The 27,557-nt window shown below is 34.8% G+C and overlaps 1 protein-coding gene across 17 annotated transcripts in view; it reads left to right on the top strand.

Moving 5' to 3' along the window:
- The window catches only part of Dmd (dystrophin), a 2,110,831-nt gene that overhangs the window by 1,465,485 nt on the left and 617,789 nt on the right, over positions 1-27,557 (top strand). The window lies entirely within an intron of this gene.

Here is a 27,557-nt window from a genome sequence, read left to right as displayed (position 1 = left end):
TTTTCAAGCTGCTTAGTAACAGAATCTGAACACAAACTTGTATTTCTGATGTTTGATTTCAGTGTTCTTCAGCATTCATATATATGTTTTTTAAAAAGACTTTGGTACTCATCAAATAGGGATGTTCCATGGATTTGATGCAAATCTTCAGGCCTGTCTCATTCCTTAACTTTCATTCTTCATAATATATAATTTGAGAACCTCTGCTTTACATGCTATCTTCTTCTTAAAATTCATATACTTCATTTCTTCTCTCATATTTAATATTTTTTCAATCTCCTTTTCAAGGCACTTGCCAGTCTTGGTAAGTTCATCAAACAGACAATGTAGATATCCTAAATTTTAGGTAAAATTGCATAACACCAACTATACTAGTGGCTAGTTTTACAGTGTAGATCTACAATAGGGGGAAAAAATCTAAATTGTAATCCCTTAAAATTCTACTTCTGGAATGAATACCATGCCCTCAAAAAGCCATTGTTGCCAATATCAGAAAGGAGAAACTAAATGTAGGAGTCAGCATTGAAGTAAAACAATCTTTGATGTCACCTGTTTCCCAGTATTATTCTTTATCCTTCAAGAAATTCATAGATTAAAAAATATACACTTTCTCTATGTTAACAATGCATAGTAAGTGGACAAAATTGTGTTCCTTTTGCTATTGAACTGAGAAAACTAGTTACCTTGATTATTAGTGTATTTTCAAATCCTATGATTCGGTGAGAGGCATTTTTACTTTCCTGTCTACATGATCAGAAGACAAGTTATATTATTTTACTTGCTTCTAAGGTAAAATTTGCCTCTTTTTTGAGCCTGCACTCTGTTTAACAAATAAGGACATAACTCAGAATTGTGCACTTTGATTTGAAATTTTTTTCAAGGTCAGGACCCAGTTTCACAAGAAATTTTATTTTTTCCAGTATAGCTGACATCCAATCCACCAGCTGAAAGACAAACTTGTCTAATAAAGCTTTCAGATTCAATTTGCTGTCTGCATACAGCTTGAGGAATCTCTGGAGGTCATTCACAGCATGTGCTGCAACCCCAACAGGGAAAAGTAATGAAAAGATTCTGGTTAAAAAGCTGACACTACCCCTTCCACCCTCCTTGAATGTGAACATAATAAGCAAGTTTAGAGACACAAATGTCTATGATTCTGGGGATTTCCATCTTGATCTCTGACTCCAAGGAACATTTGAATGCATGGATTTGTATCTATTATCTGGGTGAATAAATGCTTCATTTTGAGGATATTAAAGAAACTGTGCTTTAACAACAGAAGTCTGATGTAAATCAGCAAAACAACATTGTTATTTCATGTTTAACTCCGTTAGAGGGTCTCTAAGGTCTCACAGTCTGTTTCTATTTAAATAATACATAGACATATCATAGTTGTTTTTAAAAATAACATAAACTTTCATTCCAATTATTCCCTCAGCTTTTACACTGACCAAAAAATACATAATATTTATTTTAGAGCTAACAGGCATTAATACCTTGCTCTACACCAGGCATTTGGCTTTAAAACTTCTTTGTGTATGCTTTTGTTTAATCTTACGACCACCTTACTCGATAGGTGCCATATTACTGTATTTTCCTTTCCTTAATAATGAGAGGAAACTAAACCCTATAGAGAATGATCATCCCCAAAATAACGGTAACTGGGCCCAGCATGTCCGTGAACTCTTATCGTTCTAAAATTTATTCCTGTTTTTCACCTTTGTCTCTTCGTGCACTTGGTTACACAGTCTGTGAATATAGGCTCTTGTACCCTGTAAAATCAATTCTATTATGTTGTATATTCTTAAAATATATTTTCTAAACAAGGGTAAAAGCTATATTCTTTCATCCTTGTCCTTTCTTTCATGGCAAGCAAATGTTACATTAGGGCTATATGGGTAGGCTTAAGTCTTAAATAGTAGTACCTTTAAAGCTCAGAACCATGCAAGTGATTTCCGTAAAAAGAAATAATGTTTCTTTTTATTTCTTTGCTTTCTTTTTTTTTTCTGCCTCCTCTACTGGAAGAGGCCATTGGGACAGAAAAAGACAATGAGATGATAGGCCTAATTCTTGCATTGTGTTACTGCTTAGCTTTATTAATTCTCCTAGTTTTATATTTGTCAGTGAAAGGTCAAACAGCCAGCAGTATTATAAAAAGTAGACCTGGAGAAGACCGCAAGGTGCCATAGGCCATGCCCCTTCTGCAACTCAAAATCAATTTTGTCTACAACGTACTTCTTTTCATCTCTTCTTAAAAATTTTCACAACCTCTTTGGTAACCTGTTTTGTGTTTGGGCCTGAGTTTCAATGTATTCTCTCATGTTTTCTTTGTTCAGTGGCTGTGATGAAAAACCAGGCCCCATTGTTTGTGTGGTGTGAGATCATAGAAGTGAACATTGGCTGGGACTTCATCCAACCAAGCAAACAATCCAGTAACCTAGAGTTGGTTACCTATTCTGAAAACTCTGCCCATCTGCTCTTGAAAGGGTAGATACTCCTCCAATATGTCCCTATACTTCCCTTTGCCTCCCATTTCCAATTTTAATCAGTCATCTGCCCTCTCTGCTTTTATGTTTCACACAGTGCGCTTCTTAGAACTTCACTCGAGGAAAGGACTATAATATTTTAAAAATTACAAAAAGCTACTAGATTAGGTAATACTGAAGTTTCTGTGAAAATACAAGGGGACAAAATTAATAGCAGTGTTAAAACTTACTAATATGGAGTTCATTGATCGCTCAAATAGTCCATGTCACATTTAAGCATGCCCCTACACTAAAATTTGTTTTTCATATCTGGATAAGTCTGAAGCACTATAATGGAAGCCATTGTGAGCAAGGCAGTGGGTACAAGTGGATTGAGATGGATACATAGGCAGACCTGATTGGACAGATAAAATGAGGATCATAATAAGCCTTGCCAAGGGATGCATACTCCAGGAATAAATAGGAGGCTGTAGAAAAACTAAATGGATTATAAGATTCTTCAGACTGCAGCATAAATATCAACCAAAAGAAATGACTATGGTTAACAAAACAGAAATGGAGAAAAGCAATACACTAAAATCTGTAAAAATCATACATGATAAAAATATTTACATATGCATATAACTTATCATGATTTTGAAAAGATCCCTGAAGAATGAAGGTCATCATTTTTTATAGTTGGAGAAACTGAATAAGAACAGACTCAAGATAGAAGTTTTGCTCATCCTATTTCTAGTCCATTGTTCATTTAACGTACAGCAGTCACAATGGGAATTTACCAAATCAAAGCACACTTCAGTTAGAGGATGTGTTGTGAATCCTGGAAGATATTATTTGAGGAAAATTTTAAAATCCCCATTTTATAGAGTAAGCTACTAGTTTATGAAATTTACTATTTTAACAAAACATATAGGTTAATAAAGTAAATCATTTCAAAATTTTAGATCAGGAATGTGAATTTTTTTTTTTCTGTGAAGAAACAGATAAGTATTTTTTGGCTTCACAGATCAGAAAGTCTGTAAATCACTCAGTACGACTACTGAGATACAAAAGCAGCAATGAACATTATATAAATAAAGAAGTGTGGCAATGTTCCAGTAAAAATCTTGCTTATATAAATAACATTGGAACACATTGGGCCTGCAAACTATAGTTCATCAAACTCTGCTGTAGATAAATATTTGTTGATTCATATTATATAATAAATGGGATATGTATTATTGAATATATATATATATAAATATATATATAATAGGCATAAGGCTTCCATTATGAAGAAAATTTTTCCAATTCACAATAATTTCAATAATTATTCAGAAACCAGAATATTATTTACCCTAGCATAGGATAGAAATGTATAAAATGACTCATGGTAAATATAAGAAGATGTGGGAAATACTTGGTACCATTATTAAGAATGTTCCACTATCATTTGCAAGAAAAGATGAATAATAGTTACATAAATGAATTTAAGCTTAGCACATTTCTCTTATTTTAACAGTAAAATACAAGCAAGACGACACCTAGTCTTAACTGATTTTATTCGTATAATTATTCCATGTATTTAATTACTGAGGCACCTGTAGGTATACTTACAAAGAGGTAATAATTTAGTATGTGGAAATCACTACTAACAGTTCTAGAGATCACAATGTTATACATCATATCTGAGCTCTCTTTGAGATTGAAGGTTAGCACAAGTCTACAAAAGTGGAATGGTATACATAAGTAGCATCATAAATGAACAGAAAAGAATTATGATAATGTAATTTCAACTGAATAGCACTTAAATTAAGAACTAGTTGGAAAGAAAAATATATAGTGAGAAGCAATAGATGTGATTATCAGCTGGATGAAGGTCCATTTTCAGTACTCTTTTTTAATTATTTGTGAAGTTCCTTCTCCAACTGTGAGTTACCTATCTGTCAGTATACTAATTTAAGAAGAGAGTCCATTTAGGCTTATTGTGTACCCTTCTGTGTGTCAGGTGCCTGGGGTACAATATTGATTGAGATACAAGGTTCCAGAACTTACAGAACGTAAGAAAATTTAGTAACTATGTGATCAATACTAGCATACAGAATACTTTGGAAGAGCCAGAAGGATTCAGTTAACCCATTCTCAAGTGGGGCAGCAAGGAGATAGCAGAGAGAGGTTGCTACAAAAATAGAGCATTGCGGATAAGACTGAAAGGGTAAATAGTTGTGCTTAGGCAAACAAGCAAGAGGAGAGTCCAAGCAGAACCTGTGCGAGTAGAGGTTGGGGTTTAAAAGAATACAGAGGCTACCTAAACAGTACTAGTATGCCTGAATCGTTGAATTGGGATCAGAAGTGGGAAGGAAGCATGTCAGGGAGAAAGTACTGGACGAGGCAGAAAAACATATTCTTAGATCTCTTTTTAAGGTGCATTAGAGAAATCTTCCACATTCTATTTGAAGGGTGATTGAAAGCTATTAAAGCATTTTACAGAGGCTAGTGACATGGCCGCATTTGGGCTGTGGAGAATTGCTCTGGCTAAAGGGTAGAGAATGGTCTGGCTAAGAGCAATACTTTTGTGATTGTTCAGGCAAAAGATAATAATGACCTGAACTAGGGATGGGAGAAAGAGAGCAGAAACAACATGGACAAATTTAGCAGATGCTTGGCTTGTGGAACCAGTAAGATCTAGTAATGGATTAGACAGGGTGGGAAGAAATGTGGAGAACTCAAACAAAATACGTAGGCTCCTGGCCTGAGAAACTAGGTGGATGGCACTAGAGATTACTAAAATTCAGATACACCATGATTTCAATTTTAGACATGCTGAATGTGAGCTGTTTGCAAAACTTCTGACTAGATGCATGAGTCAGGAGAGAGGTTTAGGCTAAAAATAGGGATTCTAGAGTTATTGGCGTACATAACAGAAGTCTCAACAATGAGGTCACCTGGCAAATATGTCTAGAGTAAGAAAAGATATTTAAGCTAGAACTCTGATGAATTCTTACAGTTGATATCTAGAGCTAAGTGAGTCAGCTAAAGAGACTTAAGAAGGAATGGCCATAATCAGAAACAGAAAACCAATGGGAGATAAGTCAGACCTTCAAAAGTTTGTTTCTAAATGGGGGGGAAAATGATTCAGGGGTTATAAACTTGCTTTCTAGTACCCTTTCCGTCTCTCTAGTCCATCTCTAACCCATCCATCCTTTAGTTGTTTTATCAGGCAGGTACTATGAAAGTATGCTGGATTTAGGAAATCAGTGTGACCTAAAGACTATAGTCAGGGGTTGAGAATGTAACTCAGAGATAGAGCACTTCCTAGCAGATATGAGGCCCTAAATTCAGTCTGCAGCACCATACACATGATGGAAATACGGTAATCTATAATGACTATGGAGTTGGCCAAAGTGGTGGACTATAGCATGTGAACCAGAGAGGGAAGCAAGTACAAAGGAAAAGTGAAAAAAATCAAGAGAATAGCTACTGCTAGGGAGATTATACCACTGGCTTTACAAAAGTATGTTTTGAAGTCCAGGAAATATGCTATTTCTTGACTGGGGTAGTAGTATGTGGTGTATACCTTTACAATTATTATTTAAGCTTCATATATATGTTCTATATAATCATGTATAAGTTAAGAAAAAAGTATCACTATAAAAGAGTAAAAAGCTTCCAAAACATTTTCATCACAATTGTAGCAGATGGCTTGATGCATGGAGACATATGACCTTAATCCAACTCTGGCTGTGACTGTAGCCACAGTGGGCATTCTTGAATGAGTTCAGACTTACCCTTAGCTGACAGCAGGCCACATCAGGAGAATGTCACCTATTGTCCACTTTCGTTCTAAAAGAATTCTCTGGCATAGCAGGAGCATAAAAATTCTGAGAGCTAGACAAGAGGTGGTGGTTAATGTGTACCTGAAATAATAGCCATGTGAGTCCATGAGAATGTTTATTAAACCTCTATTATTTTAGGAAGACAACTCAGGAAAGCATTCCCTATATTTTGGATGCACATAGAAATATTCTAGAAAATCCAGTCCCTGTGTTCCAGAGTTATGACCAAGATAGTTCACATTTATTTTGCATTTCTTCCTCCTGTGTCTCACACTTTGGGCCCTTTATTCTTACTTTCTGAAGGCCAACTCCCAAAGAAACTGTCAACATACAACTCCTTGATGAGACCCTGCTTCCTAAAGAGAAAAAAAAAAAAAATAAGAAAACTGGAATCAACTTGAGGGAAAATAGCTATAAAACATGAAGAAATTTCCTCGTGTATACCAGACTGCACATTTAACTACTACCTATAGTCCCCCACAGAAATCTCAAAAAATAATCCCATCCCTGTCCCCTGTCATCAAATGCAAGTAATATCTCTAGAATTCTTTTTTTTTTCAGTCCTTGTATTATCAACTGTCCATTAATAAAGCCTCAGAGGTTGGCCTCAACATCTTTTCACCTTACTGCTTTGGGGATCCATCACTTAGCTAAGTTGATTTTCTCTCCTACGTACTGTACTTTATGGCTTAACTCCATTTTCTAGGATTAGCCTGTATGCTTCTGACCAATCTCTCATCATCTCTTTCTAGAACTGTAAAACATTTCCTAGCTTTATGTTAGGATGGCCATAGACCTTGCTTGCTCAGTGCAAGACTTGGTTTATGTCCATAGCATACATGGTGTTGGTAGTATCCCTTTCTCTCTTAAACACTATTAGGATTTTCTTTTAAATAATATGGTTATATGAACCTAAACTGATTTCCCCTCATTCATTCCTTGTCTTTCACACAGTATATCTAAATGATCCTTTCAAAATATAAATGTGATGGTAATACACTCTTTAAAAACACTCTGACCTCTTTCCATTGTCCTCAAAATAAAATAATTGTTAAAAATTGATGATTACGGAGCCTTGTCTACTGTGACCTTTCTGTGTCATCTCCCTTACACCAGACGCCATGAACTTCTTGCTACTTTATCTCCACACTGGCCTACCTTCTAGTTTTTGGTTTGCTCTGTTTAGGGAAATGCCTGATTTTCTTTGTTACACATACTAGTCCCTTTGCTTGTGACAGTCTATCTTGTTTCCCCACCTGATCCTTCTTTTTAAGTCTCAGCTCAAATGGCATGCTCAGGGAAGCCATCCTAACCTCCTAAAGAAAGTTGGTATAAATAGCATTACTCATGTTTTTCTTCCAGGATATATACCAAGTTGTGTATATATTTTTGAAAGCATTTGAATTTACTTTGTTGCCTGTACTTGACTGGACTTCTTGAAACACTCACTGCCTCCTTTTTCCCCATAGCTTTATTGGGGTATAATTCACAAAACTTAGATATATTCTTGGTATGAAATCTGATAGTTTTATTTATGTATACATTTTGAAATAATGACCAGAATCAAAGTAATTACTATATATTATTCACAACAAATAGCTGGCATTGTTTGTGTAAAGGAACATATGAACACCAGTATCTACTCATTTGGCAAAGTTTAGGTCAATAATACAGTGCCAATAATTTTGGTCTCCACTTTATGCATATAAATTGGTAGAGTTTACTCATAACAAAGTTTATACATAGGGGCTGGGGGTTTAGCTCAGCGGCATAAGCACCTGCCTTGCAAGCAGGCGGTCGTGAGTTCAATCCCCGGTACCGATAAAAATGAAAAAGACAAAAAAAAAAGTTTATACACACTGACCAACATATTTTTCCTTATCTTTGAATCTCACTACCTTAGAATAAATGAGTAAATCGGAATTAGAAACCTGAGTCTTATTCAGTACAGACACCCTGAAAATTACACAAGATAATTGCAGTCGAGACTCTCTACAAAGAGGGAGTCCTTGTGCCAGGGATATCCAGCGAGAAAAAACAGTGAGTGTCAGAGGGGGATAGAAAAGAGAAGTGGAGAATGAGTAGTGATGATAGTGAGAGAAAAGCGATGTAAAGAAATGCAAATAAAGTTGTGATACATTGCTCTTTATGCCAGAGATGTAGCTAGCTAGAAGACCTATGAAAACTTAACAGGGATTAAAAGTCTTGTTCAAATCTTCATAATGTGCAGAATGCTAATTTTTACCCGACTCCAGTCTAACTTACAACACTCTTTTAACCAAGCTCTACTTTCCTTTATTGCCATTGCCAGTCTCTCAAATGATGTTGAACGTGTACTTGTTTTTATATTTTCTCGATGACAGCGTAAATTGTTTGAGACCACCAGCCATGCAGTTTACTTATTCCCACTGTCTAGAATATGAGAGCGAGTATGCTCCTAGGAAGTGTGTGGTCAGTGATTCTCAGTCCACCGATGGAAGCTTATACTGCATGGTACTACCTCCAGTTTTGTTTGTTTGTTTATTTTTGTTTTGTTTCATTTTTAATTAATCCCATATGGAATCTTTTCAATTTTGCCAACATTTCACTGTCTTTCCTGCCTATGTGTTTACCTGGTTGTCTCAACTTTTTTCCTTACTCCGTATCCCCAACTTCCTCTCTATTACAAATTATAGTCAGGACAAGGCTAGAGCCAGTTTTTATTGATTTTTGATGTCAGTATTTTGAGTGACAACTCTATGTGATCAATTTTGAACCTACTGCTGGTTAGGCTGCAGATACAGCTCACTCACCAGCGTATATGAGGCTCTGAGTTCTAGACCAAGCACTGCAAAATATTTTTTAAAGAAGAAAAACAAAAAAGAAATATTTCATTTTCTTCTTAAATCCACCAAGCCACTTTATGCTCACAAAAAGACAAAACTTGTAGAATCTGAACTGATCATCATAATTATTTACCTTCCCATGATTTGTGGATTTACAACGTGATATAGAATTTTTTTAAAAGGTGAAGAGTTTGAAGTGTTTTTATCATTAAACCTCAGTTTATACATTTCATATTTTGAATGTGGGAAGTACCTTTCCAATATATCGTCCTCAATAGCCCTACAGTAAGAGAAAAAATATTTGAGAATAATAAATATTGCAGTAGCATGAAACGTCATCTAAAAATCTTTCTCTGGAAGTTGCAACATTAGCTCTGTCTTCAGCTCTCTGCACTGAACAGTCTTTGTTTCCTTGAAACGAATTGGCCACTTTCCATTCTTCCTACAGAAAAGTCTTTTCAATTCTTTGTATTTCACTGAAACATATCCCGTCTCCTTTGATTTGTTCTCAGTCCTTCATTTCTTATTTCCTTTCTTATTCTGTATGTCAGAGAAAAATATCCACCACCCCAAATCCTGTAATATATTTGTCTACCAGCATTTATTTTCCTGTCACATGTACGCCGAAGAAATCCATCGATATTCAAAGTGTCTATACTATCTTCCTTACCTTATAGTTTGTTTCTTGAGTTTTGTGTTATAAATATATTAGGCCAGTTAATTCTATTCTATGAACATTTTACCCAGAATTAGTGTTCTATTTAAATGTTTTCTGAAGTTGCATCAGACCTTGAGTATTAATATAAGATGCAATTTGCATTAACCTCTAGGCAAATTTTGAATAATCATGCCCTTTGCTGTTGGTCTGTAATCTAGTAAGATTACGCTTTACTGTTCCTATCATTCACCTCTGTTTTGTTAATTTCTGACTGCATGTTCTGTTTTATTTTACTTTAACTTTGTTTGTTTTCAGTGATGTCTTTCATCACTTCTGCTATTCCAAATTAGTTGGGTTCTTTCCTCAGTCATCCAATGCCAACAGCATCTCTTTATGTGCAGCATCCTGGTTAGTTTGTCATTAGCCACGATGTGTTTACTATCAAGTAGTTTCTCCTTTTTCTTGCATGTGATAGAAACAGAAAACCAGAAATTTACCACCTTAACTCAGATAATTTCTACACCAATTCATGGTATCAGAAAAATCTAAGGTAATGAATACCAAAACTATGCCAATGATTATTTCTTGGTAAGATGTCTTTCTTCAACTTCAAATTCAAAATTTCACCTGCCAACAAACTGTTTCAATAATGCTGCACAAATGCTTCTAATTCCAAGTACCCTAAACTGATATCATCGTCTTATAAATCTTTTCTGCTGACTAAATTTCCTATTTTGATGGATAACATTATCTAGTAAATTGTCAAGTTAAAAATTGGGAAGTCATCCTGGCACTTTTATATTAAGTCCCACAATCTATTAATTTCCTATCAATCTTGTAAACCAAATGTCAAGTGAACCCAGAATTCATTTTATTCATTCTTTACTTATCTATATTTTGTCTCATTAGGGATTGAACCCAGGGTGTTGCTTGTGGTAGGCAATAATGCTACATCCTCAGAAATGTTGTCAAAATGTATTTTATTTTAATAAAGTGGCTCACTAAATTGCCCCAGCAGGCTTTGAACTCATGATCTTCTTGCCTCGGCCTCCTGAATACTGTATTTGGAATTTTAAGCATGTGCTCTTGTTCCTAGCCTGGAATTTGTTCTCTCTTATTTAACTCTTTTGTTTCTGTCATGTATTCAGATATTATCTTCTTCAAAGCCTCTTGATTGGTTTCCCTATCTCTATGGACTTACCTTGCACACTGAAAACCCACTAAAAATAGACTTTTTAACATGCCATATTATATTAGTAAAGGCTTATAATGGTTATCTTTCTTCTCTAGGATAAAAACTAATTCTATTATCATGGTACACAGAATGTATAACAATTTGGCATCCACTAACCAGTAGAGATTGTTTATCTCTAGCCCTTCCAGGTTTTTTTTTTTTTTTTTTTTTTTTTTTTTTTTTTTTTTTTTGTACTGGGAATTAAACCGAGGGTCTTCACATTGAGCTACATTCCCATATCTCTTTTCCCTCTTTTAACTTTTCATTTCTGAAACAGGCTGTCATAAAGTCACTAAATTTCCCAGGCTGAACTTGAATCTTCCTGCCTCAGCCTCCCAGTATTGGTATTACAGACTTGTGCAACCCTCCCCACCTCTCTCTTAATAAATCAAATAATAAGGAACTATTTATAGTTTCCAACCAAAAACTGCTTTTTTGTTACTTTAATATGTACCATTCCCTCTGCTAGAAATACATTTCTCACCAGTGATTCTTTGATAAATCCATTCTTAATATCTTCACTTCACAATATTACTTGAATAAGTAACATCCTTCCTGCCTGGGCGCCCAAGGAGTGAAAATATTTCTCTTTAGATACTTCATCTTACCATTTACTTGTATTTAATCAAGAAAACTAAAATTTTACAATCATTTATTGTTTTCTCATGTCTTTCACTATAACAGAAAATTATTAAGTGCCAGAATGGTGCCTTATTAATTTTTGTAAACCTGGTGGCATAGTGAATACTTAAAGATGCTTTGGATTGCAAGAAAGAATACATATCCAAAGCACCTTCAACAATCAGATAAATTCAGCTCAAATGATTGGAAGTTAAGTGGTAAAATCAGGCTTCAAGAAAACACTAACAGAGCTCTGGCTGTATTTTACTGTGATTTCCTTTGTGCTGATTTTTCTGCTTTGCCAGCTCATTACTACATGCGCCTTTTAGGTTTCAAGGTGATTTCTGGCAGCAAATAGGCTAAGATAACTTCCTATTACTGGGAAAGAGAGAATCTCTAACCTCAAGGTTGGAGAATCTTTTTCCTTTGGTCCACTCAGACCAATCTAGATTGTATATCTGCTGTGGGCTAGAGATGTATGCCATGGTTTGGGTATGGTTTCTCCATCGAAGGTTCATATGCTATAAATCTTGGTCTTTAGTGTGATGATATTACAAGATAGGGGGACTTTTAAGAGGTGGGGCTTAGTGGGAGATGATTAGGTCATGACTGACACTTTGAAGGGATTAATGATGCCTTCACAGAGTGGATTTGGTCCAGCAGGAATAAGTTAGCTCCTTTGAGAGCAGCGAGTTGTAGAAGAGCAAGCCTGTTCACTTCCACTCCTGCTTCCTCTCTTGCCGTATAACCCTTGTTCATGAGTGTCCTTACCATACGGTGCTATTTAACATGAGCCCCTCACCAGAAGCCCTGCTGGTGCCACAGTTTTGGACCTGCAAAAGTGCGTGCTAAATAAGCTTCTGTTCTTTATTAAGAGCTGAGACTCACATGTTCTGTTACAGCAACATGAAATAGACTAAGACAATGTGCATTATATATCATATCTGTTAAGGCCATGTTTTGGTATTAGCATACTACTACTAAGACTATGACCATAAGCTAATTGACTGATATTGCTGGCCTAGAGTGGAAAATAATGAGATTATTTTGCTGGCTTAGAATGCAAGCTTCTCATCAATATAAACTGGGAATGGAGTCCACAGAAACTTGAAGAGATTCTCAACTGGGAATGGAATCCACAGAAACTTGAAGTGATTTAGGATTCTCTTAGGAAGTAAAATTGCAAACTGGGTGTAAGGGTATCTGAGAATGAATGTTGTTTAAGTCATTAACAGTATTTACTCCTTTGGTATGATGTTGGGCCCAAATATATTCAGTTGATACTTGTTCAGTTGGCCTAGAAAAAGATAATCTTATGTACAACTGTATATATGCTATATAACAATGAAAAATAATTTTGCAGGAGTTAGCAATATGCAAATTAATCATTCACATTGTGAGGCTTTTCTTAAATGTAGTCTTGTCTTCCTTTGAACTTTGAGTGAGTCATATTGTAGATTAGATCTGGAAGTTCGTTAAAGTGCCTGTAGCATTTTTGTAAACAATTGATTTAACAACTTTCTTTGGAATGTATATAGCTCAGCTAAAGGGGAAAAAAAAGCTAACCTATCATATTATGAGATTGTCAAGGAAAATGATACTTTCATGCTGCTATTTTGCTTTTTTGGTGTATTCTCAATTTCTGCAGGCCTAATAAAAAGGGATTATCTCAGCATCCTATAAGTTTAATTTTGAGAAACAAGAAACCATGAATAATGGAAATGATTTCAAAACATCTTCACTCCCATCTAAAATGTGAAACAGCTAAATCAGAGGTTCTTAATAATTTAATCAGTGAAGCATAACTGGAAGATTTTTTAAAAAAGGGCCCAAACTCTTAAAAGATTCTTCAGCTGCTGCCGAAAGTCGGTACGAAGTTATTTCTTACACTGGCAAACAGTCAAGCCATTCCCTGGTCACATCCACTTTTCAGCATTTAGTAGTCCTCTCAATCATCCTGATCACAGCCCCAGGAATGTTTCATGGCAACTCTGCCATAACACTATATTACTATTGGGTATGAAATTTTGAGGTAGTTTATCTTCCTGAAAGTCCAAGTAGAATGAGCTTTATTAATGATGCCCAAGATTTGGGACATATGCTATAACCTTCAATCAATTTTAACATCATTTCCCCTACCTTAGGTTTAGTCGAAACCAGTTCAACTCTGTTTTTGTCTCAACAGTGTTAGGCTATTTTTATTTGAAAAATATTGTCAGGAAAATTTGTATGTAACCTATACTTATCTAACTCCGTCAGCATTTCTTTTGTGGTATTGGGGCTTAAACCCAGGACTATTTCCCTGACCCTATTTCCCTAACCCTCCCCATTTATACAATTTTATTTGAGGTAGGTTCCAAATTGTCCAGGCTAGTCTCAGTCTTGTAATCCTCCTGCCCTGGCCTCCTGAGCAGCTATGATTACAAGCATGCAGCACCACTACACCTAGCTGTTCCTCAACATTTAGTCTTACAGAGGAGACCTTTTAGTATTTCCTATGTAATGCAAGAGAAAGAGCTAATTTATCTAAAATTTAAATTTCTTTTGTTACCAGACATGTTTACAGTGTAATGAAATAAAAACATTTATTGCTTAAAAGGCCTGGAAATAAAGAAATATGTCAATGGTTTCAATACTTGCCTCTTAGCATATAAGCATAGACTTCAAGTTGGCAAAATGATAGTATTATTGAAAATGATTGTGATAGATAGACTAAACTCAGACTGCCCAATTCACAACAGAAATGTTTTCTCATTCATAAATATAGTGGCTTGTATCTAGATATCCCCCTACAGCTCATGGATCATAGGTGGGACCTTTGGCCAGTGATTGGATTATAGAGATGTTAAAGTTAGGGCTGGCTGTTAGGAAGTGGGGCCTGATTGGAAGAGGCGGTCACTGGGGATGTGGCCTGAGAGTATTTCCCTTTTCGGTTCCTCCCTTCCCACTGACTCTGCTTTCTGTCAGCCTTGAGGTAAGCAACTCTCCTCTACCCTGCTCCTCTGCCATACTGTATAGCTTTGGAAAAAGTGATAAAGGACAGAAACTTGGACCAAAAATGAATCTCTTCTCATTTAACTTGTAATTAAGAATATCTTAGAGAGTTAAGAGAAACATATTATTTCTTTTTGGAAAAGCTTATAAATGAAATTACAATCTGTTGACTTTAAACAGTAGAGCATATCTTGAAAACTTTTATATTTTAAAAAATTTGCTTTAGTAAAGATAATGTCTTAATAGACTAAGAAAACTTTTAAAAATAATTGTTGACATTTTTCATAATTTAAGTAGGAAGTGTTGTCCTGAACTAAGCATCTCCTATAAAAGTGGTAGAAAATTACTTTATGGAACATGATACATAGTGATTTCCCATAAGTTTAATGACATCTACCCTATTGGTTGGATGAGTGGCTATAATATGTAAAACTTCTAGCACTAATCTCATGTACTGGGAAACTAATGGATAGTGTTGAATATGTTCACTCCTAAGTAAGCTTAGCTGATCAAATAAGTTTGCTTTTGATTTTCAAAGACTCTTGGACATACCTATTGATGATACCAAGGATCTACTGAATTACTCTTCAGTGAAAGATTTACAGAGCTCAGAGGTAGAATTTTAAAGTTCAGTATTGAAATTTCCCAAATGTCCTTCCAATTCTAGAATGTTATTATTGAATCAATAGACAATAATATAAAAATATGTAATCCAATAAGGAAGACTCTCCATGAGACTAGTCACTATATGGTTTCATAGAAAGGTATATCAGAAATAACTGAAATTGTCAACAAAAGGTTCACATAAGTTAAAGTGACAGTCTGATAATAAAAACTGGAAGGATTACAAAAGTGAAAGAAGATATATCTGAATAATAGCTTGGAAAAATTTACTTTTTTACACACATAAATTTTTGGGGTGGGGATTTAGTTCAGCAGCATAGTATCTGCCTGGAAAATGTGAGGTCCTGAGTTCAATTCCTGGTACAAAAAGAAGACAAGTAGTTTTAGTACTGAATGAAGAAGACTGGATAGTCTGAGACAATGTGTATGTTTGGGTTAAAAAGAAGCCATTTGTTTTCTATAAATAGTATGACAGCAATTTCAGGCATTTGGTTATTGTCTTGTGTTATTTCTCAAACTTATCACACATGATGGCAGGATTGACTTACTCCAGTGGAAGCATTCGTGCATCCAACTATAGATATATAAGAATGAATAAAATAGAATAGTCAATTGGAAGCGTACTGAGCTCTCTCTGCATTCTCACTCAGAAAAGCATACCAGGTTGGAAGTGAGAGTGCTGTTACACAGACAATCTTAAATTTGTTCTAATTTACTTTGAGAAATAACCGTTTAAAAAATTCAAATTTTTACACTGTCTGTGACACAGTTCATTTTTAAATGATTGAGATCACACTGTTTGGCAGAAAGAAACTAATTTCTGAAGATATTTGATCAGAGTATTATCACAGCAGCAAATACTAACACTAGAAATTCTTAATGTGTATGCCTCAGAGAGCTAAGATTTCCCAGAATTGTTGAAAACAGTACTTGAATCCATGAGCTCTTCAAGTGTTGTTGATAGTTCAGATAAGTGAGGAGTCACCCAAAATAGTGGATTTTATAAGGCAATTAACAAAATATAAACCTGTAGCCATGTGTGGTGACATACAACTCTAAGTATTCTGGGACACTGAGGCAGATGGATTGCATGTTGCAAGTTTCCTAGCTTGGGCAATTTGATGGCCCCGTGTTTGAAAAATAATAAAAAGAAAAAAAAATTTCATAACAATGGTTGGGAATGTAGCTGAGTGTAACTCACTGTGAAGTCCATAGGTTCCATCCCCAGCACCACAAATAAATAAAATGTAACACTGTTAACATTTTACAGATGTGATATTGTCATTATTGTATGCATGACAGTAATGCCATTATGTAAAGTTAGAAAACATTTGAGATTACAAAGTATGTGTGTAATATAGCAAACCACTATTTAAAGAACACTAAATTTAAAGAACACTAAAATTAGAACTCATAGGCCTAGGATAGGGCCCTCATTTGTTATCTTGCTTTCTGTCTTGGGCAAACGAATGAACAGTTAGGCCTTGATTTCCTTAACTGTTAAATGTCTAGAGTTCTAAATGAGACTTTTGAAAATGCAACCAGATTTGACATCTATGGTTTCTGATGTATAATTATAAATTAAAGATCTTTTCAAATGATCAACATATATTTATGTGGGCATTGAAAACTAAGTTGCTTAGTTTTTTTACAGAGTGATTTACTTGTTCATTTTTCTCATTAGTCAATGTATTAGTCAGCTTTCCATCATTAAAATGAAGTACCTGAGATGATCCCTTTATAAGGAGAAAAGATTTGTTTTTGGCTCACTGTTTTAGAGGATCCAGTCCATGATCTGTTGATCTTGTATTTTCTCAAGAAGATTGGAGACTGCTCACCTCATGGCCGGAGAACAAAAAGAAAAGAGGAAAGGGTCTGAGGTTCCACTGCCCACTGCCAGGGTATTCCTTCAGTCGCTTAAAGATGTCCAACTGGGCTCCATCTCTTAAAAATTCCACCATCTCCCAATAGCACCACTCTGGTACCCCAGATTTTACCACATGAAACTTGCTACTGTTTCCTCTCTTCAAGTCATCAAATTGTAGTAATGAGAAATACCCACTTTCAGTAAGGAGAGATTATCCACTTCAGCAATATAGTGTCCAAATATTTCAGCCCCTGCTTTATGCTACATTTTTATATCAGATTGAATGGGAAAATCGGACCTTGGTGAATAAATTGCCAATTTTTTTAAGAACTGGTGTTTCTGCCTAGCTCTTCGTTTCTCAAGTTCTTACAGTCCAGAAGTATAGTTTTTGTGTTAAGCTGTAGAAATTAACAATTCTTAATAAGAATAGCTAGTGAAGTACAATGTGACCATGACTTTGAGATGTAATAAAAAACACAAGGAAACACAATTTGGTGGCTTTTTCTTATTGTTTCCACTAAATTACAGGGTAAAAATGAAGAATTTCACCAATTCAAAACTACATACATAATTTTCATCAATATATAATGATTGTATTTCTCAAAGATGCATACTTCATTTTCTTTATCTTTACTCCAATTTCATAACACTAGATAGGATTTAATGTTTCAGTTAAGTTTATTTGACTTCTTTCATGTGGCTTACTTTCATGCAATAATTCCATGAAGTTTCCTCATTTTATCTATTTTAAAATAATAGATGAATGAGGACTACAATTTTAATAGTAGGAGATACGTATTTTATTTCTAGTTCTAAGTATCTCGCAATATTAATTTTAAGGACTATTACTTTTAATGAAAAAGTAATATGATTTTATATTCTAGACTGTAATTAATTTTACCTTAGAATATTTGAATCTTAAGTATATAACTTCATTCAAAAATTTATTTTTAAGTAATATGAATGTAAAATTTTGTTAATTCTTATTAGAAACAATTAGGCAAAATAATTTGGTAAAAGATACAAATTGTAAAAGGATGAAAATTGTGACATTAAAAACTTTGGTGTACAGTGTTGAGAGTAAAGGGTAGAATCTGTATATGTAATTAAGGTTGTTAGCAACTTAGCCTTTTATAAAACATGTTATACCCATCATGGTAATTACAAAGTAAAAACCTACAATATATACATGTGCATATGTGCCCAGCATTGGAGTGCCTCACTATGTGAGGCAAATATGAAGAAAATATAAGAGAGAGATAGAGTACAGTATAATCATACTACGGTAATTCAATGCCAACCTTCCAACAATGAACAGACAAAAAAATCAGTAAGGAAGACCTAATAGATCTAACATATTTACACAGAACATTCTATTCAATAATACACAATTACAGCTGTTTCTCAAATGTACAAAGACGTTTTCCAGAAAAGATCATAGTTAGCCCAAACACATCCTAACAAATTTAAGAAGATTGAAACCATACACAACTTTTATGTAAAACAACTCCATCATGGGAAAAGTACTAGACTAACCAAGACTTAGGTATGTCTTACTGATTTTTTTAAAAAGAGAATTGCCATGAGCCCTGATCTGATGTAATTTTTCCTTCTTAAGCACCAAGAATAATATGAGAATGTACCAACTTGACAAAAGTACAGCTTCACAAATCTGTTTTGAATAAACAAAGTAGGGTGTGCTCGTATTTCAGAAACTATAAACTGTAGACTCACAGCTTTCCAGACTCGCTTTACACTCTTAATTTTAGACCCATTCATCAAAAGAATTAATACTGTGAGACTCAAGTCTAAAGAAATAGGAAACATGAGCATCAAAGCTATCCTATTAATGCTCCTGAAAGCACTGCCATTTTCGTACCATAATTAATAATCTTCAAACAGCTTATTTTTACTTCTGATTACCTTTCCTACTTTCAGAAAGGAATTTGAGATGGTTTGGTGGTCATATCTCAAAAAATCATAAATTTATTTACTTATTTGCTTATATAAGAATTTTCATTCAGTCTTGCTTCCTACCTTTGATTTTGTTTTACTGTTGTATAGTTGGTAGTTATGACACTCATGGGCTTGGTTTGTTTTTCTACAAGTTAAATGCAAACATAAATTGATTTTGATGTAGCTCGTTTTGCTTTTTCAGTTAGTGTCTGTTCCAATCCTGCAGTTGATAATGTGTTTACTGACCCAGAACTTTAAAAGCCAAGCTTAGCCTAACATAGTCACTTCAAACCGACACAAGATAGGGATTACATTTCCAATGCCATTATGGAGACAGAGTTCAAGACTTTAGAGTTTGGGTTTGTCAAACTTGTTGGTGTTTTGGTTACAGGATGAGTTCAGAGTTCACTTGAGAAAGAACTACTCAGATGATGAATTGAAGCTCAAATACAACTAAGTAGCATAAAACTGCTTTCTAAGCCCTTAAGCAATAAATATGCTGCCAATCCTTTGAAGACTTTTTGAAATTTTCTAGATCATTCAGTTGAGCATTAAGCTATACCTGTTATATCAATAAACAATTAGTTTTAAGTGACATTATTCCAGGATTAAAAGTTTGAACCACCCCATGTAGCTTTTATGCATTAGCAAAATTTATACATAGGTCAAAGGAATAATATCATATATTAGACACCTAGGGAACAGATTCTGAGACAAAAATGTGCACCTGTTTACTGGGAAGTGCTCTTGGTAGATATGCACTTGAGAAGTGAGGAAAGCAGTAAGGAAGAGGGTGTGACTGAGCCACAGTGTTGCTGTGATCTTGAGATCTCAGGCAATCTGACACAGCCCTAGAGCTAGAGTAGTTCTTTAGAGTTTTCCCAATTTGAGGCATGTGAGCTGGGACTTGCATCCTGCAGTAACCAAGAAAGTCCCCTCCCCACCACTAAAATTGCAGCAGCAAGCTAGCAGCAGTCATTATTTCATTATTGACAGCATCTGAGTGAACCATAAATTCCAGGACAGAATCTCAGTGGAGTAACAGAGTATCAGCTACCAAAAGCTGTTGGCTATCCTGCTTACTGCACAAAACTTTCAAGAGTGATACAAAGCACTAGTAAAGATATAAAATAAATTGATACTTTTTTACTCAGTCTTACCACTGTGATTTACAGGATAATATTTATTGTGGTATTGAAGGATCGCTTTTATATCTCCTTGCTCCAGAGAGAATAAAACACTACATTTTGCATCATCCATGAATTTTTATGTAAATGCCGAATAGAACACGTGACACAAGATTTACCATCTCAACCATTTTTAATTTGTATATTTGTAACATATAGTTATTTCAATTTGGGGAGTTGGTACATTACATGTCAAATCTTTCTTTTTGTTTTCTCTCCCTCGTCTTACTCTGCCCTTTTCTCCCTTTCCCAGGTCCCCTCCCATCTCCAAAAATTCTGCCTTTCTGCTTCCCACTGTATGTCCCTTATTTTGCAGTTTAAATTTTGTGTTTTGCATATAAAAGAAGCCACACGATTTTTAATTTTCTGTATTTGATTTGTTTCACTTAACACTATGGTCTCAAGATTCATCTAGTTTCCCAAAATATTTCTAACTTATCATTTTAAGGATATACAGTATAGTAGTGTTAACTATGTGCACTGAATTGTGGAGCAGAGATCTAGAAGTTTTTCATGTTGCCCAACTAAAATTCTACCCAGTGAATAGTTTCTATTTTCTGACGTACCCTAGGCCCTGGTAATAACTATTCTACTTTCTGTTCTCTCTAAGAGGTGAACTACTTTAAGTATCCCATGTAAGTGGAAACGTGTATTTCTCTTTTTTTGTGACTGGTTTATTTCATTCAGCACAATGTCTTCAAGTTGTACTGAAAAAAATGAAAAAAATCTTTTTCAGAGTGATAGTACATTGTTTACTACATTTTCAAATCCATGCAGCCATCAGTAGACATTTCAGTTACTTCAATATCTTGGCTATTGTGAATCATGCTACAATGAATATAAGTGTGTACATGTCTTCAAAATCCTATTTTCAATTCTTTTGGACATACACCCAGAAGTCAGATTGCTGGACTATCTAGTGATTTTATTTTTAATGTTTTGAAGAATCGCCATACTGTGACCCACAATGTTTTGAAGAATCTCCATACTGTAATTGTACCACTTTGCTCTCTCACCAAGAGTGTACAAGTGTTTGAATTTCTTAATTACCTCATTAATGCCTGCTAGCACACTTTACTTTTTTCTTATAGTGACCATCCTAATGGCTATGAAGTGACATTTAAATGTAGTTTTGATTTGTGTGTTCTTTAGCCATTTGTGTATCTTCACTGAATCAGTGGTCATTGGCCATTATTAAATCAGGCTTTTTTTTTAAACAAGAATTTCTTAATTACTCATCTAAAAGTATTTCATTTTTAAATGCACATTACTTAAAGCTTATCACTAAATTAACAGATGCTAAACTTGGGGAAATATTTTAATTTGTGCAAATTTAATTTCCTACTCTATAAATCGGTAATAGTGTTCTCCCTGTTCATATAACAGTGTCATGGTGAGAAAATAATGGAGAAAGTGACAAGTCATTGTTATACTGTTTGAATTTCAGTACAAATACTATTGTGCCTTTTGCATTTTAACTTGAAGATTCTTTTCCAACTGTATTCTCTCTGCTGGATCACACACCCACCCTTGACAATAGAAGGCATATAGTAAATCCTGTTTCAGATGCATGTTTATAATATGTAAAAATGGATGCTGTATCAGTTATTTATTAGAATGTACCTGAAATACAGGGACTTAAAATGAGAGTCATTTACATAGTTCATGATTCTTGAATCGCCTTAGAATTGGAATGGTTCTTTTACTGATATCAGCTAGCTCATTCATGTATTCCAATTCAGCTAGTAGTTGATGGCCTCACTCATACATCTGATACGTACTTACTGGTTATTGTCTGAAACAATGTGGAAGACATAGTCATTAGTCTGTCATTATTTAGTAGTCAGCATATTTAATATGGTAGATGAGTTCCCAGAAGAGCCTAGTGCTCAAATATTTTTTTCACCCTTGTTTTCTGTTTGCTGATATTCCATTGGCCAAAACAAGTGACTTGCCCTATCTATATTTGAAAATTAGAGAAATATACTACAGACCTTAGGTTCTAGAACATTGCATTACAAGTGCGTATGTGAATGAAATGAAAAAAATATGTGGACATTTATTACCCAGATATGCTGTCATTTTTATCATCGAGATATTTCCTATGTAATATTATATAATATTCCATAGCAGCAATAAGTTTATGGTTTTATTGTTTCTTTAATGCGTACTCAACACCAGGTAGGTAAGAGAAGCACTTAATTCTTCTGAAGAGAAAGAAAGTAAAAACTTGGGTAGTGTTTTTGTCACTTTCCTCGTCACTGAGTTACAATACCTAATACTTACAGTTTAAAGAAGGAGCAGTTTATATGGCTCACTGTTTCAGAAGTTTCAGTCCATGGTCATCAGTCTCTAAGGAAGAAACATCACTGAGGAAGGGCCTAGGGAGAATACAGTTGCTCACCCCACAATAAGAAGGAAGCAGAGAGCAAGTAGAGAAGCGGGGTTGGGAGAGACACCCTTCCCGGTCAAATGCCAGGGACCCACTTTCTGACAACACATTCAGCTACTTCGTTCATCAGTGGATTAATCCACTGGTAAATATAATACCTTGACAATCCTGTTCATCTTCCAAACACAGGAGACGTTTGGGGCACACTATTTAAATTTAAACTGTAACAAGTAGAAATAAAGAGTATATAGCACAAATGTTAAAATTGATATAAACTATACATAAGGAGAAGCGGAGAGAGGAAAATTAGAATTCTTTTTAATTAACTTGTTTTCAAATAGTATATTTCTGGCATCAGATCATTTAGTAATGTTTGGAATCATTTTGGTCCTCAAAACTTGGCAGTGCTCTACCTGGAATATTCAAAAGTAAGCCTGATCATGCAATGTAGAGGACAACTTCACAGAGCAAAGAATTATCAAGACCAAAATGTTAATAGTGCTGATGTTGAGAAACACTGCTTTTCATTGACTGCATGTATGATGGATTCATATAATGTGAGTTAAAGAATGCACTTAAAAGAAACTGAAAAGGAAATGATTATTTCTATCCTAAAGTAGTGACAGGTGTATGTTTGGGTGAAGGCAAGTTGGAGATACTCCCCAGTAAGAGTATTTCAGTGTGTGGGAGGAAGCCTAATACACTTCATTTTTACATATGTCTCTATGGCTAGATCAAATGATCATGTCTCCAAAATTAGAATATTAAGTATGGTTTTTCAGTACTATGTATGGCAAACTATAACTTTGGAAGCCCGAAGTATTTGAGACATTATTTGCAGATGTAGTAGGACATCTAGAAAAGTTTCATGATAATCAGCTAAAAGTTTTAAAAGTCCATGACACCCACATTTAACATTTTCCCCTAAAATCTACAAATACAATTAGTTGTCAAGAATACATCCATTCTAGTTCTTTTTGCCTTGCCTATGTACAACATAAGCACTTAGTGTGATAAAATGTCAATAAGTGATGATTACTGAGTTATATAATTTGTTTAGTCTTTAGTTTGACATAGAAATGCAGATGAGCGAGGTGTGTTGGCATATGCTTATAATACCAGCCCTCAGGAGGCTGAGGTGGGAAAGTCACCACAAGTTCAAGACCAGCCTGCGCTATATAGCAAAAACTTGTCTCAAAAAGCTCCAGACCAAAAAAAAAATGAATTTATATGTTTACATTTGTTTCACTTTTTCCATATAGAGTATAAATTGTGACATTTTTTGTTGTCTAAACTGGATGATCGTTTAGCTATCATTTGTTCATATAGACTGCAAATATTTATAGGGAAGAAGTGAGGTTCTTCCTCACTTACATATAATAGATTATTCTTTCTTGGAATCCATATGTGATTTCTACTTTTCATACTAAGTATTCATGAACTCTTACATGTTTTATTATACCTCATGTCATCCTTTCAAATATTCAAGAAGAAATATTCCCCAATATTGCTTATTGTTATTTTACCTATTAAAAGTAGCTAAAAAACTTTTTATACATCACAGTACTAAAGTGTAATGTAATTGGACTGCGCATATTGTTATGTTCTGTTGACATGTAGTGCTGAGGAAAAAGTGATACTCAGCACTTTTTAGATATTTCTTCATATAAAAGTTAAAGTGAGAAATGTCACATAATTTTGTAACTGGATTGACTTTTCACATAGAAAAATAAAAGTTACATACATCCATAAAACAAAGCTAGAAATAGATTATGTGCTTCTCGCATTGTTATCAACCAAAGGAGACCTGTGAATTACAGAAAAATCGTGTGTGACTACATCAAAGGAAATATTCCAAACACATTGTGTCTGTGTTTTCTGAAAGATTTAGTAGCTTCTTTAAAGCTCTGAGTAAGGCTGTTAGTCTGACTAATCATGTACCCCCAAAACCAATTAAAATTTTAGACTATAAAAATGTTCTTCAAACACTTGAAAAAATAAGAGTTCCTTCCTAAAGCCAACACCTTTTAATTAACAAAATACTCTGAGCAAAGCTATGGTTTACAATAGTATATTACTCCTACTGTTAGTCCTGCTACTATTTCAGTGTGCCAAATGCAATTCATTTTAGCAGTTTTGAGCTTGATTATCTGTCTGTTTACGTATGGATGTAAAACCACAGTTTTTGGTAGAGCCATTTAAATATTCTAATGAATGTATGGCTATGCTATAATCATTAACAGACTATCTAAGTATGCACATTCTCTCTCTCTATCTCTCACGCAGATGTGTGTGTATATACTATGTGTGTATCTATATATCTGGATGGTAAATTATATAAATTCTTGCAAAAAGTGTACTTTTTGCCATAAAAGACATGAATGTCTGTTTCTGGAAGGAATGACAGTTAATGACCTGGCCCCAGAAAGATTATTTTCTTTCAGGACTCCATGAAGGAAGAGGCATTTTCTCTAATGGGCTTGAAAAGAATACCTTTTGTCTCCACATTGGTTAGAGAAGTTGATATCTGAAGCAGTGACTCCCAAGGCTAACACCTTATAACTTTAGATGGAAGCCTAAAGCAAGAGGTAGATATGCAGCCGTGCTAGTCTGGTTTGGGGAGGAGATTAAATGGGACACAAAGAAAAGAGCCCCTACCAGTTGGTGGAGAAACCATTTCTCATACCCTTAAGAAGAGCTGGAGAGCCATACCACAATGACCTGTTGAAAACTCTGTGTAGTAGTTTTTGTATCCTAAGCTCACCAGGTCAAAATGATAGGTTCAGATACTGAGTATTGAGGGACAGGAGACCAGAAAGGAAAGCCCTGTCTGTTACATAGTTAAGATTGCTACTCTGAACTGGTACAGAAATGGCAGCATTGTTGACTTTTCAGTCTGTCACAATTAATACTTTTTTAATACTTATCCCTTTTGCTCAGTGGAGAATTTTGTGACATTATTATCACAATGACCCATTCCGTATGTTTTAATTGTCTTGAATCATCTCCTTTTTTGAGTGTCTAACTCTGGCCTGTCTTTTTGAAAAGAACCCCCCCCACACACAAAGTCCTTTACAGAAGGGTATAGTCTGCTCATTGAAGTTTAGTAATTCTCATCTTCACTGCAATGAAATTTAAGATGACATGATCATTTCCACTTCATTAAGTACTTCTTTGTTGGTTGGATATAAGTCTAGAGAAGAAAATAAATCTGTTCTTCCACTCATCTCAGGGTCAAGTATTTAATAAGGGTTTTTTTTTTAAATTCAGACACTTTGTATAACCTTGAAATCTTCCCATTTGGTTTTATGTTGCCTTGATATTTATTGTGCATCTATTTTAGAAACAATTTTCCAAAATTTTCCAGTCAGTCTGTTTTTCTGGTATTCTGCAGTAATCTCCTATGGTGATTTTTTAGTTGTATTTTTTTGTGTTTTGACTTTTTTGTTTCTTTAGTGCTGTGGATGAACTCAGGGCATTCAATTTGAGCTATATTCCTTGGTCATTTTTTCATTTTATTTTGAAAACAAGGTCTTCCTAAATTTTGATCTTATGATCCTCCTGCCTCAGTCTTTCAGCATACTGAGATTACTTGAATGGATCATAATGCCAACTACTTAGTGTTTTTACACATGCGTCCATTGCAGGCATCCAGGTCTTCTTACAGAACTCCTTCTAATGCTTCTAGAACTTGTTGGCTACCATGCGCAGTCCACCTACATAGCAGATAACAGGATGATATTACTACTTCTAATGATGTTTCCTTCTTTGTACAAAGAGCCTCAAAGTACTGAAATAGCTTCAAGAAAAAAGTTTTGGCTTCTCTTCAGTATAAAATTTCTTTTAGTCATTACTTTTTGGCATATATATGGCACTTTTTTTTCTTTCTGCCTTGTTCAAGATTAGTTCTTCCATCTGTAGGAGACTCATGGTGTAACTGAGAGACACTAAGAATGTTTGAAAGGCAAAATAAATTTCTCTACCCTTTTTATCATCTTCTCTAATGAGGAAACAGCTCTAAAGTGCAAACTGTAATACAGCCATGAGAGTTAATATATGGTCACCTGAAAATGAAACTCCAATGCGACACATTTGTTTTATGTTCTTAGATTAGTTCCTTTGACCATGGGTCTGAGGTCTCCCACTGAAGTATCTTTTCAACCTTTCCCAGAAAGCTTTCTTTCTGAATTACAGTCAAGCATTTCTTTGGTGCTGATCTCCTGGTTTTATTATGCTTATGAAGCTATTGTACATTCAGTGGTGGTGAACCTATGGAACACATGCCTCAGTGGGCTGTTTATATCATTGAAAGCTCTAAAACGTTTGCCATCACTGGACTAGATAAACTGTTGTTTCTTTTCACCACTCATCTCTGAAAATCCAACAGTGTGTTATTTAGTATCATCACATACCAGCAAATTCAGACCCCATCAGCCTATGTGGGGCTCTACAGAATACTTTGAATATCCTGCAGTATCTGACATTTCTATCATATATCTCCAGCTTCTCACTTTTTGTTCATAGAGTATTTTATTATGCATATATTTATAAAATAGTAATAGGTAGTATTACTGAATACCTGCCAGTATCAGACACTGTGCTAATATTGTGGCAGTGACGATGATGTTGATCTGTATTTGGCACTGCTGCATTTCTGTTGTTTCTGTTAGTCACTGAATCCACACAACTGTGTCTATGACATTTATGCTATTGCTTTTCCTTTACTGAAGTTTTGAAAAGTGAAACAACCAAGGTCCCATCATTCCTAATGCACTCTAAGACTGTTTTCACTCTGAGACTCCGTATGTTAACTCATTTGTGTGTAGGGTTCCATTTGTGGAAAGCCCATAACAATGGAACATAATAGAAATTTTTTAGCCTCAAATTCTTCTTCCTTG

This window comes from Cavia porcellus, unplaced genomic scaffold (assembly GCF_034190915.1).
Source record: "Cavia porcellus strain 051 isolate PalLab524CR breed Dunkin Hartley unplaced genomic scaffold, mCavPor4.1 scaffold_33, whole genome shotgun sequence".
Lineage (NCBI taxonomy): Eukaryota > Metazoa > Chordata > Mammalia > Rodentia > Caviidae > Cavia > Cavia porcellus.
The sequence above is the reverse complement of the archived record's forward strand: the minus strand, read 5'-3'. Positions and strand labels throughout refer to the sequence as shown.